Genomic DNA, 16,212 nt, shown 5'->3' with positions numbered 1-16,212 from the left:
AGTCAGTCAGCCAGCCAGTCAGTCAGCCAGTCAGCCAGTCAGTCAGCCAGCCAGTCAGCCAGTCAGCCAGCCAGTCAGCCAGCCAGCCAGTCAGTCAGCCAGCCAGCCAGCCAGCCAGCCAGCCAGCCAGCCAGCCAGCCAGCCAGCCAGTCAGTCAGCCAGTCAGTCAGCCAGCCAGCCAGCCAGCCAGCCAGCCAGCCAGTCAGTCAGCCAGTCAGTCAGCCAGCCAGACAGTCAGCCAGTCAGCCAGACAGCCAGCCAGACAGACAGACAGCCAGCCAGTCAGCCAGCCAGCCAGCCAGTCAGTCAGCCAGCCAGTCAGCCAGCCAGCCAGTCAGCCAGCCAGCCTGCCAGCCAGCCAGCCAGTGTTTCATCCTGTAAAGTTCAGATTCACTTATAATGAGAAAGCTCCTAACAAATGATAGATTCTGTTCCTCACACTGAGGAGAGGAATGCGAGGTGAAGCTGATACAAACAACCTTGTGGGAAAAATATTCATATATCAAGGGAGAATTTGGAGATAGACTTTTTTTTTTTGACCCTGCATCTTCCAGCATTTCAGCACAGGTTTCAGTTATTGGTCGAGGTGGGGGCTGCTCGACCAGGACAAGGATAGTGACGCAGGGCAGGTGCATCCACATGCTGGACACCACCCCCCCTCCCCCCATATGGCAGTCTCAACTTTGTGATGGACTAGTCTGGTAATACTATTGCTGGTTTGAATGATTTACAAATATGCAAATAAACTTATAGTAAATAGACCTTGTGACCTTGTCTCAGTATTACTGGATGGGAAAACGACAAAGACCTTGGTGTCCAACGTGACCTTGAACTCTATCAAAAGCCTAAAGTAATTTCACTGCAACTAAAATACCACAAAGAACAAATGCTTATTTAAAAGTTAACCCTTTTATTTATATGTATATTATTCATCCAGTTGATGAGCTCCGGGTTCCATGGGCATTTGGTGAGCACAGGGTTTGGTTCTGGTCTCTGCACAGACACAATGGCATCAAACCTGGAACTTCCCTGTGATAACACGACTCCAGGAAACTGCACACATAAAGCACTCTGCGGTTGTTCACCAAGAAATAGTTACACCATGTGACTCTCCATTAAAATAAAAAACACAAAAAGAGGAACAGGTTGAGGCAAGCTAAACGCTAACTCACTGACCTGCTTCCAGCCTGTATGCTTAGCTAAAAATGTCCCGAGTCCAGCTCCACTCTTAACACACACACGAGACTGCTCTCATCCCACTCAAAGAAAGTACGTATCTGTACAAGCAAAAGTTTTGAATTATTCCTTTAAAAGCTAATCAGAAGAAGATTTACCTTGGGACAAAGGAATGCAGTCCCTCTGGCTGTTTTGGGTTTAACAGTCTGTGTTTTTGTCACAAATGTGCAGAGACGACTGAAACAGAAATGTATTTTGCTCCCTGAGTGCTTCTGTTTTATTTTAACACTGTGGCCTTCACAGCTCACAGAATTAAACCCAGGAATCCTGGCCGATATACACGGGATTAAGACAACAGACAACCTCTGCAATTACTGCAAATCACAGGAGCCCAGCTACTACGAGTCCACTGTGAACAGGGCTTAACTCCAGCAGCCTGTTATACCACGCTATGGTTACATTAATGTTATTCCACGGTATAAGGGAGCTGTTGTTTGAGATCTTCTGGGGACATGCAGGACCTGCATGACCTTTGGCTCATGTCCTGTCTTTTGTTCTCTCAGATCTTGTCAGTGTGATGACAAAGACGCCAACCTGTCGGCAGAGAGAGGTACACACTCTGTACTTTACCCTGGAGCCCACATATGATGCTCCATGTTCCACAATGCTCCACTGTTATCTCTGAATCTGAGAGTACGCAGACATTACGAAATATTTACCACACTGAGCAAACAGTAATATTCAGCTTTCAGTTCATCACACTGATGAAATAATGTCTTCATCAGATATCCAGAAATGTCAGACTGATCATCGGCATCTTTAGGATTCAGTGTGAAGATGATTCACGGTGATACGTGGAAGTTTTCATTGTGTGAGTTTTATTTGATCTCTTCACCTCTCTTTTCTTCCTCATTGCCTCAGTTTGTCCTCCTGCCCTCCTCCTCTGGATTTATACCCTGGGCTAACCCTTTCCTAATCATTTCCAGTACCAGTCGGTACTGGGCGCCTGAGTATTTGTGCGTGTTTCCACCGTGGCAGGACCCCTCTCTGCTTATGTAAGAGGCTGTAATTACCAACATCGTGTAAGCCTTTCAGATAACGATGCATTCCAAAGAGAGGGAGAGAGTGGAAAATGAAAACACCTTTTTTTTTTAAATATCATGAATAAAAATATTTTTCCTTCTTTCAGATCTTGTACATCCCGTTTTTCACTCTCGTCCCTTTTTCTCTTGATCTCTTCCTCCCTTCTCCTTTTCTTGTCTTGACAGTGTTTCCCTTTTCTAACACTCCACTCCTCTTTTGACCTTACAGCTCCTGCCCCATCCACCACTCATACCCCCCCCCCCCTCCACTCAGTGATGATGGAATGTAAGAATGTGAGGATACTAGGAAAAAGGGAGGACTTGGATTGACGGTCTATCTCATACAGCCAGCCAAAACTTTGATGCTTACTCACAGTCAGTGCATTTGAGTGTGTGTGTGTGTGTGTGTGTGTGGGGAGCACATGAGTGCAAAATTAGAAATGACAGCGATGATTCAGGCTCAGTATTGAGTCACTTGTGCTTCGCTGTGATGCTTCACGATCCCTCTGACAGCTGAAATCTAAAGGCAGCTCACAGAGGTTCAGCATTTACAGAGCAGAACATATATACTGTGGCTGCTCAGTACAATTTAGAAAATCCTGAATGAAATATGATGATATTTCTGATGTAGCTGTACTTTCAGAGGTACAGTGCTTAAAAATGTAAAGTCTGACCTGAGGATGATGATGAAGAGAAGGTATTTTCAAAATGGATTCATCTCCTTGACATTAAGAATGAGTACGGATTTCTTTACAAAGATCTGCCTTTAAGATTCTGAAATCTCTTGTGTGCAACTTTTGTCTTGGTGTTGACAATAGAGGAAGGGTTGCTGAGTGTTGATAAATGGAACGGGTTCATCCAAGGATTAGAAAATTCTCAGTTGCTCAGTAAATTCCAGTCCCAGGCAGTGTTTGTTAGATCTGAATGTTTTTTGGTACGTCTCGGCCTGATGGTGGTGCTTGAACAAAGAGGTCAGGGGTTCAGGGCAGTCTGAGCAGAAGAAGAAACAATCCATTCATATCCCATTAACACATTCGTTCTACTAGTCTTACCATCATTAGTTCTTTTATTGTTTGTATTGCTATTAGTCCTGTTACTAACCATACTATTACTTATTACTTTTAATCTTGCTGTCTTCATGAAACCTGCATTGTCCTGTTTTCTTCCCTCCCCTCTTCCCTCCCCCCTCCCTCCTCCCTCCTCCCTCCTCTCTCTCTCTCTCTCTCTCTCTCTTCCCACCATGAGCCAGGTTCTATTTAAGGTTTCTACCTGTTAAAAGGAGTCTTTCGTTTCCGCCATCGCCAAGTGCTGCTCTTGGGAGAAATGTTGGGTCTCTGTAGATAACATTATAAAGAGTATGGTGTAGATCTGCTCTATATGAGTGAAGTGTCTTGAGATAACTTCTGTTATATAACTAAGATTTGAACTGAACATCTCCATAGTAAGAACACAGTCCTTACTGACTGCAGTGTGCTCTGTGTTCTTGTTTCTGACAGACAGTAAATGTTACCAATGCTCAATACTGACTGAAATAATAATGCTCTTAAGGGAGGACATGCATTTTTTATCTAATCCTGTAATATCCTGTGGACCGAGCAAGTCCCACAATTCAATTTGAAAATCTTTATTACATCTAACTGACATATACTTACACATATTCCAAACAATCCCTGACACACCCAGATAACATGTTTTCACTAGGTTTCATCTGGGTTATCTGCTGAGTCACAGAATGAGGAGGACAAACCATGACTATCGGAAAAAGGCTTTCGCATGTAAAATTGGTGGAGTGCCCCTTTAAAGGTGACAGGACACATATACAATACACAGACAGTGGGAGGAATAGAGGGATCAGTGGGGGCCCATAGACTATGTTTACTCCAATCATCAGGTCGGGGCCCCTCACAGGTTAATCCAGCCCTGAATGCAATGCTGCACTCTGTCTCATAGCACTGAAAAATAAATGGACCATTTATTGGACAGACGCTCATGTTCACCATTAAGACACACTGTCAACATTGTTGACAGAAATAAAGTTAAACACTACTCTTACCACCACGATTCATGGAGACAGAGACAGAGACAGAGACAGAGAGGGACTGTCTGTGACTCTGCTGCCTGCAGACACACCCAGGAAACCAGCTAACTCAGGCTTAATGAATTCAAACCTGACTCACACCTCAACTCAATCCCTCTGCTTTCCTGCTTCTTCCCCCGAGGATCTGTGAGCCAAAGAGTGAAACAGAGATAGAGAGAAGTGTGTGTGTGTGTGTGAGAGAGAGAGAACAGGAATGTCAGCTATGTGAACCAGTCAAGTCAGTGAGCCAACCTGTTACTGCTTCTAATCTAAAGCTCTGCTCTTCCCCTCCCAACAGTACTAATTTATTTAGCTTTTTTATCCAATGTGTGTTGTCCTCTCCTGTCCTGTCCTGTCCTGTCCTATTGTTATTCCCACCCAACGTGTCCTCAGCCCACTGAAGCTGATATTACAATCACTGCTCGAAATGGAAACCCTGTTCCATTACAAAGACAATATCTGGCATACTGGAGCAAGGCGAGACTTCAGGAGCACTTTATTTAGTCCTGTGAGTCACATGCCTCTCTGTGCAAGGTGCGTTACATGAAGTCAGCCTCATGCATGTCCGTTATGTGTGGTATGTCCCGGCCTCCGGTCAGGGTAGGTTTGTTTTGTGTATTGGGGTGCGACAGGTGGTGACGCTGAAGGACAGGTTTTTTTTATCTGTGTCAGGTGGCTTCATTCATTTCTGGCTGGCCTCCAGTATAACAATACAGGGTGGATCTCTCTCTCTCTCTCTCTCTCTCTCTCTCTCTCTCTCTCTCTCTCTCTCTCTCTCTCTCTCTCTCTCTCTCTCTCTCTCTCACACACACACACACACACACACACACACTGTTGTCTGCATGTCACAGTAGGACCTGCATACCAGTGTGTCTGCCTGCACCAGATGATTGACTGATTGTGTTATTGGCTGTTTGGAGGAACAGTGATCCATTGCAGGCTAAAAGGACGTTTAAAAGCCACGTTTATGAGCTTTACAACACAGCACAGTCCAGTACTACACTTTATCCCCCAAACATTTCCATCTGTGTTGCTCTCATCAGGGTGGTGTCAGACCTGTCTCCATTTTTTATGTGCAGGCCACTGATTACAGCTGTATTTATTTCTTTTTTGGAAGATATCATTTTCAAACAACCTTTCACTGGGAGTCATTCATATCCATCAACTCACTTTCATGTCATTATACAGAAGTTGGTTAGGTAGGCAGGTTCACATCTCTTCCAGTTTACAAAACTCACATGTCCATATCGACAGTGAAAAAAGTTACTGGTGGCTGTAATTGTTGCTCATGTCCAAACTGGATGCAGCAGGAATTTTGTGATAAAGAGACAGTAACTTTGGACCATCCAGACGTCCCCTCTCACTCGGCCTGCTGAAGCCTCATGTCCAACAAGTTCTCACAGCTGAATGACCATATAGGTCATTTGTCCCTATCCTGTGATCCGACCTGTGGGAGCATCTCCTGAAGGAGATGGGAGGCATACTGGACCTTTGTTGTCATGGATGCAATAATAAACATGGAACGGGTTTAAGCACAAAAACAACTTGGTTAGGTTTAGAGAGAGGCTGCGGTGTGGGAGGACTTCGGTTCCAAACAGGAAGCATCGACCTCCTGTGTGAAATTCTATCCACGCCAATCTCCTCCTAACATGGACTTCGTCCTACGTCACCTAACTTCCTCCTATGTTCCCGTCAAATTCACTACAGCCACCGGAGGTCACCTAACAATAAAACACGACTTTGGGTTGTAATAAGCTGTTTGCATGAAGGACCCATGGGCCCATGTTTTACAGGTGAGTCTCCTCAAACCAGTTTCAGCTGAACTTTGGAGTGCATATTTACATGGATCAGGGACTTTGGATTTCATCCCCCATCTCTTACACTGAGGTTGCGTTAGGAGGGGAAGTCTTCAGAGTTGTACAGGAGGAAAGGTTCCACTTCTGTGGCACTGAAGAAAATCTGAACCTTTCCTTTAAAAAAATAAAGTCGTACCCATTTTCTGTTTCATCCATCACACTCTACCAGCTCTTAGTTATAGTACAGTTTCTGTGCTTTCTAAAACCAACTACTAAGATGAAGCAATTTACATGTTTCACCTGAAAACAACCAGCTGGTCACATGGTTCAGTCCAAACATGAGAGTCTGGAATGTCGACAGGCTTGTCTGACTTTCAGTCACAGTTTGTGTTTTAGGTGCTGTGTTTGTGTGAATTTCATTTATTTGCTTACATTTTACATTATGTATATTAAAAGGTTTGTCTTGCTTCAGGTGTGAGGAAGAGTATCCACCTCCATTCGGTGTAAAACGCTTTGGATACAGCGATTGTGTTGTTGCCGTGGCAATGCACATCCTTCAGTTCTGCAGGTGGAGCTGCTGATGAAGCACTGAAGGGAGGGGTGTGTTTGTTTTTAAGTTAGAGCAGCCTGCCTCGCAAAGGACCACAAAGACGATTAAAAAGAGCCACGAAGCACTACTACTACTTCTACTACTAACCACAGAGCAGCAACAGTTCCCTTCAACCACAGCTATGAAGCACCGCAACATGCCACAGACTGTTTGGTAAATCTGCTTCACTGGGTATGACACACTGAGATGATCCCTCTCATACCTGAGACTCACACACATCAGGACCTCCTTCTAAAAGTGCCCTGTTTCACTGACACATTCATGATTCAGTCACACTCTGTACTGAACATACAGCTTACTGCCATGTGGTTTAAATGTGAATTAATCTCAACCATTCTGCTGGTAAACTGATGAAGAAAGTGACCCAGAATAAATGAAGTGAACATCGTGTAATGAAGAGGCCTGCTCTATATGAGAAGTGCCCTGAGATAACTTCTGTTATGACTTGACACTATATAAAACTGACTGCAGTTACCTGAAGTTATGTGTCACTACCACTCGACATCAGTAAAGGATCCTGTTTCAGTCCACATCAGAGCCACAGACCATGTGACCTTCAACTAATCCAGGATCCCATTCAGACTATTAGCTGTTGTTTCATATAATGATCATTTAATCCTTTCCTTTTTCTTCATTTCAAAATAAAAAGTCATAAAAATGTTTACATAATGTTCTAATAATGTTTTAGGGCTCCTGTCAGTTAGGTCCACCTGAAACTGACATGAACACTGTGTAAACATGCAAAAACAACACATGGCAGGATTCCTTTGGTACGACTGGCTGTGAAACATGTCAGTTATCAGGACAGAGATGTTGGTTCAGTCTGACCAACACTGTGGATAAACAGCGCCATCGTGATGTTACAGTGTCACATTACAACAAGACAACAGAAAGCCTGAGAGAAAAAAGAATAAAGATCATCTACTGACTGTTGACAGCCAGGCCACACAGGGTTGGTGTGTAAACCTGCTGTCGTGGCTTGTTTCATTACTGTGGCTCTGCTGGCTGATTGCACATCAAAGACTACATGATGCTCCAAAGTATGTACACACACACACACACACATGTTGTTGTTTTACTTAGATTTTGGTCATAGGTAAAGACACGTTTAATGTGATCAATAAACTGGAATGTGTTAACAGATTGATTATCTTCTTCTTCTCTGGTGACATCTGCTGGTCAAGGTGGTCAGTGTGCAATGTCAATGCTATGAGACACCTCATGTCCACACAGGACAGACTGAAAACAGATACTGTCTTCCTAACTTCCCAGTTCACATCAGAGAGTAGAGGTGGGGTACACCCTGGACCATTAGACACATTATCACTGGGCAGACATACTGTATGCAGCAGACAGCCACTCATCACAATCACATTTATCATCAGCATCTTAAACATCACTGTCACCAGCTTCATAATCAGTATTATCAATATTATCATTATCATATCATCATCGGTGCTGAGCTAATTATTATCATCCCTGATCATGATCAACAGCTGCATGATAATCACTTCAGCCACACGGTGGCAGCAACAGCTCACAGACGTCCCATCACTGAGCAGTGACCATCAGCTGATGCAGCATCAGCACCACCATGAGAAGACAAGTGAAAAGGAGAACTCCTGTGTGATGGAGGTGTATCTCTGTCCGGATCTGTTTTATGCACATGCACACGTGTAACACGTTGCATCTTCGTGTATGTCAGAGCTTTGCCTGTCTCTCTACATCATTTACAAAAATACTACCATCAGACCAGTTAGTCCAGACAAACCTGTTTCATGTGAGTGAGTTACTGAGGTCAAGCGTCAGCGACCACTTGTCTGCTTTATACTCGGTGTAGAGACAGAATGCTTTCAGCCCTGTTTGCTGAGAACGCTGTACAAGAACAAAAGACAAGAAAACTACTGGTTCTGAAAAGGATTTATCTTCCCTCCTTCCACAGACAGCAAATAAAGAGCACAGCCCCGATGTCGACCTGTCACATTGATTCAGCAGCCTTTTACTTTAGTGAATACTAAAAGCTCTCAGATCCCCTGTTCTGAAAAGGAGTAGAATCCAGGCTGCATTTATCAGACAGTAAAACCTTGTCTTGTGTTTTCAGTCTGTCCTGTGTGAACAGTAACTCACAACCACAGTAACTGGTCAGTGTCAAACGTTCAGCTGAAATCAGATCACATCAAAAGAACGGTGAAAGATGATATGAGGACATCTACTCTGCAGCTGGTGAAGGACAGTTTGGAACAAACTTACAGAAACAGTATGTGCGTTGTGTACGTTACTCATAACTTGTGCTGTGATATCAGGGAAAGCACATTTGATTAATCAGTTAGCTGGCTGACATAAAATCAATCAGCCACTGCTTTGATAGTTGATCAGTTTCAATTATTTTATCAAATATATTCCAGCTTCTCAGATTATTGAGGATCTGATGCTTTTCTGTGTCATATATGGTATTAAATGATATGTTGTGGGGTTTCTGACTGTTGGTAGGATGGAATAAAACATGAACCAATGAAGCCCAAGAATAAGGAAGTAACGGAAATCTGAGAATATGGAATGAAACATATGTTTGAGTAAATTAGTCAGACATTACAGACCACTAATGCAATGGCAGAGTGTTTTTTAGAGAAAGACAATCATTGTTTTTTATCAACATGATTAAAAAAATGTGCAGAGCTTAGCACAGTGCAGAGGAGCAGTTTGCACTGTGCTAAGGAGCCCTCAACAACACGAAAGATCTCCAGATCAGTGGTGAAACAATGTGGGCAGCGAAGGTTCAAAGCCGTGGTCTAAAGATAACTCTACATCGGTAGAAGCCAAGACCTCCTCCACAGCTTAGCCTGCAGCCACAAGCTAAGCTGCAAAGCACTGCACACAGCTCCCACATTCCTGCAGCTCCAAGCATCGCCTCCTCTCTGCTTCTTTCATTTACACCGTTCATGTGTTAATGCTGTTCTGTGACATCTGGAGCGCACTCGCACGTACCACTGATTCCTCAACGTAGTAAAATGAATGGATTCTTGGAGACACACAGCTGAAGCATCTCTCTTCTTTTTGCAGCCTCCCTCTTTCCTCTGCCTATTCTTCCATTTGTATTCCTGTCCTCTCTCTGCTTTTTTTGGACAGTTTTTTCTGTCCAGCACTTCTCTGTGTATTCCTCATTTTATAATGTCTTCTTCCCTCCATGTATGCTGTGACATATGTTCACCAGGGCTGTAAAGGGATGAATTCACTGTGTGATGGAATATCAGACCTCCTGAACATCTCTAAACTGTATTTATAACTTATCCATTATTTATATAGGTCAGCCCTGACCCTTCACATAGTATAGCAGAGATACATTCTTTTTGATATACATAGTAAAATAGTCCCTTTGCCTTTAATTGATCCTTACACAGGTGGTCCAATTATTTTCTTAGCTGAATGAAACAGGGCCTGTTGATGAAAGCATGAATGCACATGTTAGCGTGGGGAGGGCTGGACTCTTTGTTTCAGTATTTTATGACTAGGGCCAAAGAGGAGCCGGCGCTGTGCTGCTTCATCTTGAAGTTTGAACATATTTGGCACAAATCCAGATTTACTTGATGTTCACTGGCTATTTGACAAGAACGAGCAATTATGGCCCCAGGCAGTGCCACAAAATCTGCAAAACCTGCTGACCCCAATACATGATTTCGTTCATTTGTTAATTCAATGAAAGCCAATAACTGCTGGTGTATCATATATGAATAATATTGGTGTATTACTGAATATTATAAACTTATTTAACAATATGTGCCAATATTGCCATTTAACCTATTGCCATTTAATCATCCTAATGTTGTTAGTTCTCTGTGCAAAGATGTTAGCCATGCTAATAGCATGTGTTGGGTTAGCTAGCGGCACCCCTTTGGTCTAGGCCAGGGGTGTCAAACCTGTCCACAAAGGGCCGGTGTGGCTGCAGGTTTTTGTTCCAACCAAGCAGCAGCACACCAGACTTGACTCATTTAATCAACTGATCTCAGTCTTCAGACAGTTGATTGGTCAAACTGTGTGCTCTTCGTTGGTTGGAACAAAAACCTGCAGCCACACCGGCCCTTTGTGGACAGGTTTGACACCCCTGGTCTAGGCTGAAATATTTCAACTACTTTTGCATGAACTGCCAAGAAACTTTATACAGGCATTCACAGTGCTCAGAGGATGAGCACTGTGGGGTCACTGACTTTAGTGACCCCTGGATGGAGGAAGATGGAGCCAATTCCAGCCCACTCTGGGTAAGAGGCAGAGTACACCCTGAACAGGTCTCCAGTCTATCACAGGGCTGACACAAACCTGACACTGACCATTCACACTCACATTCACACCTGTAGACAGTTCAGAGTCGCCAGTGAACCTAATCTGCATGTCTTCGCAAGGAGGACAAACCAGGTCAAAGCACACAAGGAGCAACACAAGGAACAAAGGCTGGACCGCTCGACCCTTCAGACAAAGATGACCTGCCACAGACAAGACTTAAATACACTATGGGGTGGGAGGACCAATTAAACACAGGTGAAACCCATAAAGGCGGGGCAGGTAATCAGAACTGGAGGGAAACACAGGAAAGCAGGAAGTGAATCTCAAACTAACCAGGCAGGTAAAGATTTCAAAATAAGACATAAACCAAACGTAAAAGGCAACACAAGGGAACAGAGACAGTCATGACAGTCCCTTGGTAATGATGATAATGATGATACTGATGTGCTGAAGCCCCACAGCCACAGCACAGTTCACATGTACAGTCCAAGTCTGACCTGCAGACCGCCTGACCTGACCCCTCCATCAAATCCCAAACAACCAGAGCTGGGTATAGTAGCCAAAAATTGTACTCAAGTAAAAGTACTGTTACTTCAGAATAATATTACTCAAGTAAAAGTAAAAAGTAGTCATTCAAATAATTATTTGAGTAAGAATAAAAAAGTACTTGGTGAAAAAACTACTGAAGTACTGAGTAACTATTGAGTAACATCTGATTTATTTATTGAGCTTTCAATCAGACAAAATTACAGAGTTTATCTCATCAATAAAATAATAAAATAAAAATAATTAATTTAATTAATAAAAAGCGAAATAATACCAATATCAATGAAAATAAAAGAGTACATAAAAATTATTTAAAATTTAGGTCAAACTTACCGCAACATGTTTCCTCGAGTTAGACGTTGAGTTTCTGAACGCTGAAATATCCGTTTGTTGTGGGAGACACCGCATAATGTAACTGCAGTTTCACACTGTTTGTAAACTAAACATGCTTTAAGTGTGAGGCCGAGGCTGTTCCTCCCCGTCCTCGTCTGCATTGCCGACCGTTGATTCTGCCATTTTTTAGCTATCTAAACACAGTGGATATCCACCGCAGTAGCCGCAAAGCTAGCAAGTCCCGCCGCTGAGATTGAGTATGGTCACGTGACGAGGCTGCGCGATGGCTACGTTTCATTGGTTAAACAGAGTCACGCGGTAGATCCTTGGGCGGAAGTCTCTCTCTCTGACAAAATAAAAGTAGAGATACTGGATAGCTTAAAGCTTAAAGCTTTAACCAGAATCTCTGATAAAAGTAACGAGCTCAGTATAGCCTAAGTACTGAGTACTGTTTCTACTTTATAAAACTACTACTTCTTTATAAAACTTTTCCTAGAAGTATTTTATTTTCAAAAACTCACTCAAGAAAATGTAACGGAGTAAATGTAACTCGTTACTACCCACCTATGCAAACAAGAGGATCCACCTGATAACAGAGCCCCACAGGTGTGCCTAAATATACAATATTACCTGGGCCGCTCACTCAGTGACAGCTAATCGTAACATGAAATTTGACAGTGGCCAGTGAGCTTTGGTGACTTTTTTTAAATTCAGTAGACATCTTTAAATTGAAGTTATTGTTCCATAAGTCATGCCAGTTTCTGAGTCTCTTTAAGAAAAACATTGATCATCAGTTGCTTCTGATGGCCAGAGCAGTGCCCTGTGTAGCAGCTCTGTCACCATGTGTGAGTGTTTGAATAGGTGAAGAGACCCACAGGGCAAAGCACCAAAGTATAAAAGTGCTATACATATAAATGCAGTCTGAGCATCACTGCTGTCCCTAGAAGTATCGATCATAGCTGCTTTCCAAATGTTCTGTAGTGTTCCCAGTGTCACCCCATGATGGATTCGGTCTCTGTAGATCAGCCTCTCTTCAAGTCCCCTGGTGTCTTCGTCTCCTCTGTAGGTAGTGACGTGTAGGGAAAGAGAAAGACTCTGGGTATCTGGAATACCCCTGCAGCGAGGCTCCAGGACACATGCTGATCACTGTCTGAGCCATGTATCTCTGCTGCCCAGCCTGCTGCCAGGGTCCAGTCTGCATGAGGCTCCTTGCTGGTCCACTGGCTGACTGGAATCACACCACACTCCCTGCTGGTGCTGACCTACCACCGCTCACAGGGTCAGTTGGACTTTCAAACCAAAAGCTACATTTTACAGGGATTTTATGTGGAAGATAGATGCACTGTCCCTTTAAATGACCACACACACCTTTGTTCAGTGTATTCACTGGCTGGTCCATTTTCTTTTTCTAATTTGATAAAGTATCAGAAAATGGGATCTAAATTTATGAGCCCCCCCCCCCCCCCCCCCCCCCAAAGTGACTGAGAGGGTCCTGTTTCTGTCAGCATGTGACAGCACGGTCATATGTCTTAATAAGGTGAGCCCTGCAGATTCAGAGCTCCTGTTCTCAGAGAGCAGCCTCAGACTAATCTGGTGTCAGGATGGACTTAAAGACATACTGGACAGTAAAATAAGTGAGTTAGTGTTTTATAGCAAACAATAATGAAATTATTATTTTTTAGTTAGTGGGTTTTCTGGCCACCCCTTTTCTGTGGAGTGGCCAGAAAACCCACTAACTAGCTTTTGCCTTGAGTGTGAAAGGGTACATTCAGCATTCATTCATTCATTCACAGGTCACGTGACTTTGCAGTAGTGACAGGTATTTATCGGCTCCAGCTCAGATCAGCAGTGGTGGAAACGTGACACCTGGGTGGACACACTAATTTTCGCTCCCCTTTTTCCGGTGCAGTGCTACGACGCACATTGATGTTCTGGACGTTGGTGTGGAAATGTTCGGGAACATTTGTTTGTCAGTGCATGTAAGACTAGAGACTAAGACTAGACTAAATAAACAAGAAATGTAAATAAACAATTTGCATGTCCACCCAGTGTGCAATGGCGGTTTTGTTCTTCGTATGCAACAGATGGATTCCAACAGACAGCAAGGTAACTGCTGAAACACTGTGACTGCTGCTTTCTGCTCTTCTCTAATCTAGTGTGTTCGTGACATGGAACATGACACAGTGGGAGTGGGAAGGGAGTCAACTGCCTATTTTTAGCGTGTTTACCTGCTTTTAAAAAGCTGCATACATGTGCTAATCTTGGTTAAAAGCGTATGTTAGTAGTCAGTCTTGGGAACCATAAACTTTTCTGACATGGCATTGACAAGCATCCAGCCAGGCATGGTTACAACCACAAAATGATATTCTTACATTAAAGTCTCCAGATATTAAGCAAATGGTTATAAGATGCTTTTTATCATCCCAATGAAACAGCTCTGCTCTGCTAATCAGAAAAAAAGATCAATGCTAAATCAAAACTATCTTTGAGAGAGAAATATCTTTATTACACCACAGTTTTGTTTCTGTTAACGTTAATGATGTCTGCAGTCAGAAACAACATGAAAATCAGACAAAGAAATATGCTCCCCCCCTGCCCCCCTCTGCTCTGTTCTGCTCAGGTTTTTTTCTGTTCTGTCGTTTTGTTTTGCTGAGCAGACAGAGACAGAGAGAAATCCCATTTCAAATTAAAATTGAATGACCCCCTCAAGCCCTGCAACACACACACACACACACACGCACGCACACATGCACGCACGCACGCACACACACACACACACGCATACAAACACACGCACACATACACACACACGCACACAAACACACACACACACACACACCTGATGGTTTGGGTAGTGCTTCAATTGTAACAAAGCTCCAGAGCCTACAGTGAGTGATACATGGGACACAGGGGCTCAAGTCTGCATATTGTGTGCATGCATGTGCACAAATAAAAAGAGTGTGTGTGTATATGAATGTCTGTGAGTGTGTGCATGCACTACTACCTCAGGGCAGATTTGGGATATGAAGTATGGAGACACAAATAACCTGCAAGGCAGAAAGCAGGGACTCAGGGCTGACGTGGCTCAAAAGTAGAAGCACAGGTCAAACTCGGCTCTGGTGTGTGTGGAGTTTACAGGTACAGCTATCTGTGAAGTGGAAGAGGAAAATAAAATATCCAACGATCACCTTTCTTCTGATGTTCACATCATCCCAACAGAAGCAGTACACCCACACGCCCAGGCCGGGCCCCGGGACTGGCTGAAAAAGGATTTCATCCGTCCCAGTACTGACTTTTCTGGTCAGAATATCACTAATGGTGTCTCCTCCCTCTGCACACCACTGGAGTACTTTCAGAGGTTTGTGTCAGAGGACATGATCCAGGCTCTGGCAGGTAACACAGATAATCAGTACAGTTTTCAGAAGAATGGAGCATCCACAAACACCAACACACAGGAAACAGAGCAGATGATTGGCATGTCTCTGAGGATGGGTCTTGTCCGAATGGCTGGAATCCGCATGTACTGGGAAGCAGACACACGATACAGTCCTGTCTCATGTGTAATGTCACGGAACAGATTCCAGTCTCTGTTGACATCATTACATTTTGTGAACCATCTATTCCATCGTTGAATGAATCAAAATATGAAACATACACATTCAGTTTTGTTTTTCAGGATTTGTACATACAGTCAGAAATAAATGGATCATACAGCACACATTCTCTGTGTGCAGCTCACTACACCATGCTGCGCACACCCACACAGTTAACAGTCATGGCTCTGAATGAGACAGTTGCTCGTTACTGCTTAAATATTAATGTGGGTAATTTATGAACTGAGGTTAAAAGGTATTTCATCAGTAAACCTGCTTGTCTTAATGTGTGTGTGTGTGTGTGTGTGTGTGTGTGTGTGTGTGTGTGTGTGTGTGAGAGAGAGAGAGAGAGAGAGAGAGAGAGAGAGAGAGAGAGAGAGAGAGAGACTCAGAGAGTGACCTTAGCCTAATCAATAATGAAGTTCAAAGACCCCATCTGGTGGTAAAGCTCCACAGTGTGTCCACACACACACACACACACACACTGGTTTATAATTGAAGCACAGTACAGTGGCAGTGGGCAGACATCATGCAGTCACAGGGTCAGCAGCCTCTGTATTATATGGCTGTCTCCTACATGGCTAAGTGGGCTCAGTGCTAACAACTGGGACTTCACATATTGACAGTGGACAAGCCATAACCTGGTGCTGAGCAGAAGGTCACTGATCCTCACTGACCCCGACAGGGACACTGGCTCCATTTACATGTTCACTCAGTGAAAGTA

Source organism: Toxotes jaculatrix, chromosome 5, assembly GCF_017976425.1.
Source record: "Toxotes jaculatrix isolate fToxJac2 chromosome 5, fToxJac2.pri, whole genome shotgun sequence".
In the NCBI taxonomy this organism is placed as follows: domain Eukaryota; kingdom Metazoa; phylum Chordata; class Actinopteri; family Toxotidae; genus Toxotes; species Toxotes jaculatrix.
This window is presented reverse-complemented; position numbering follows the sequence as displayed.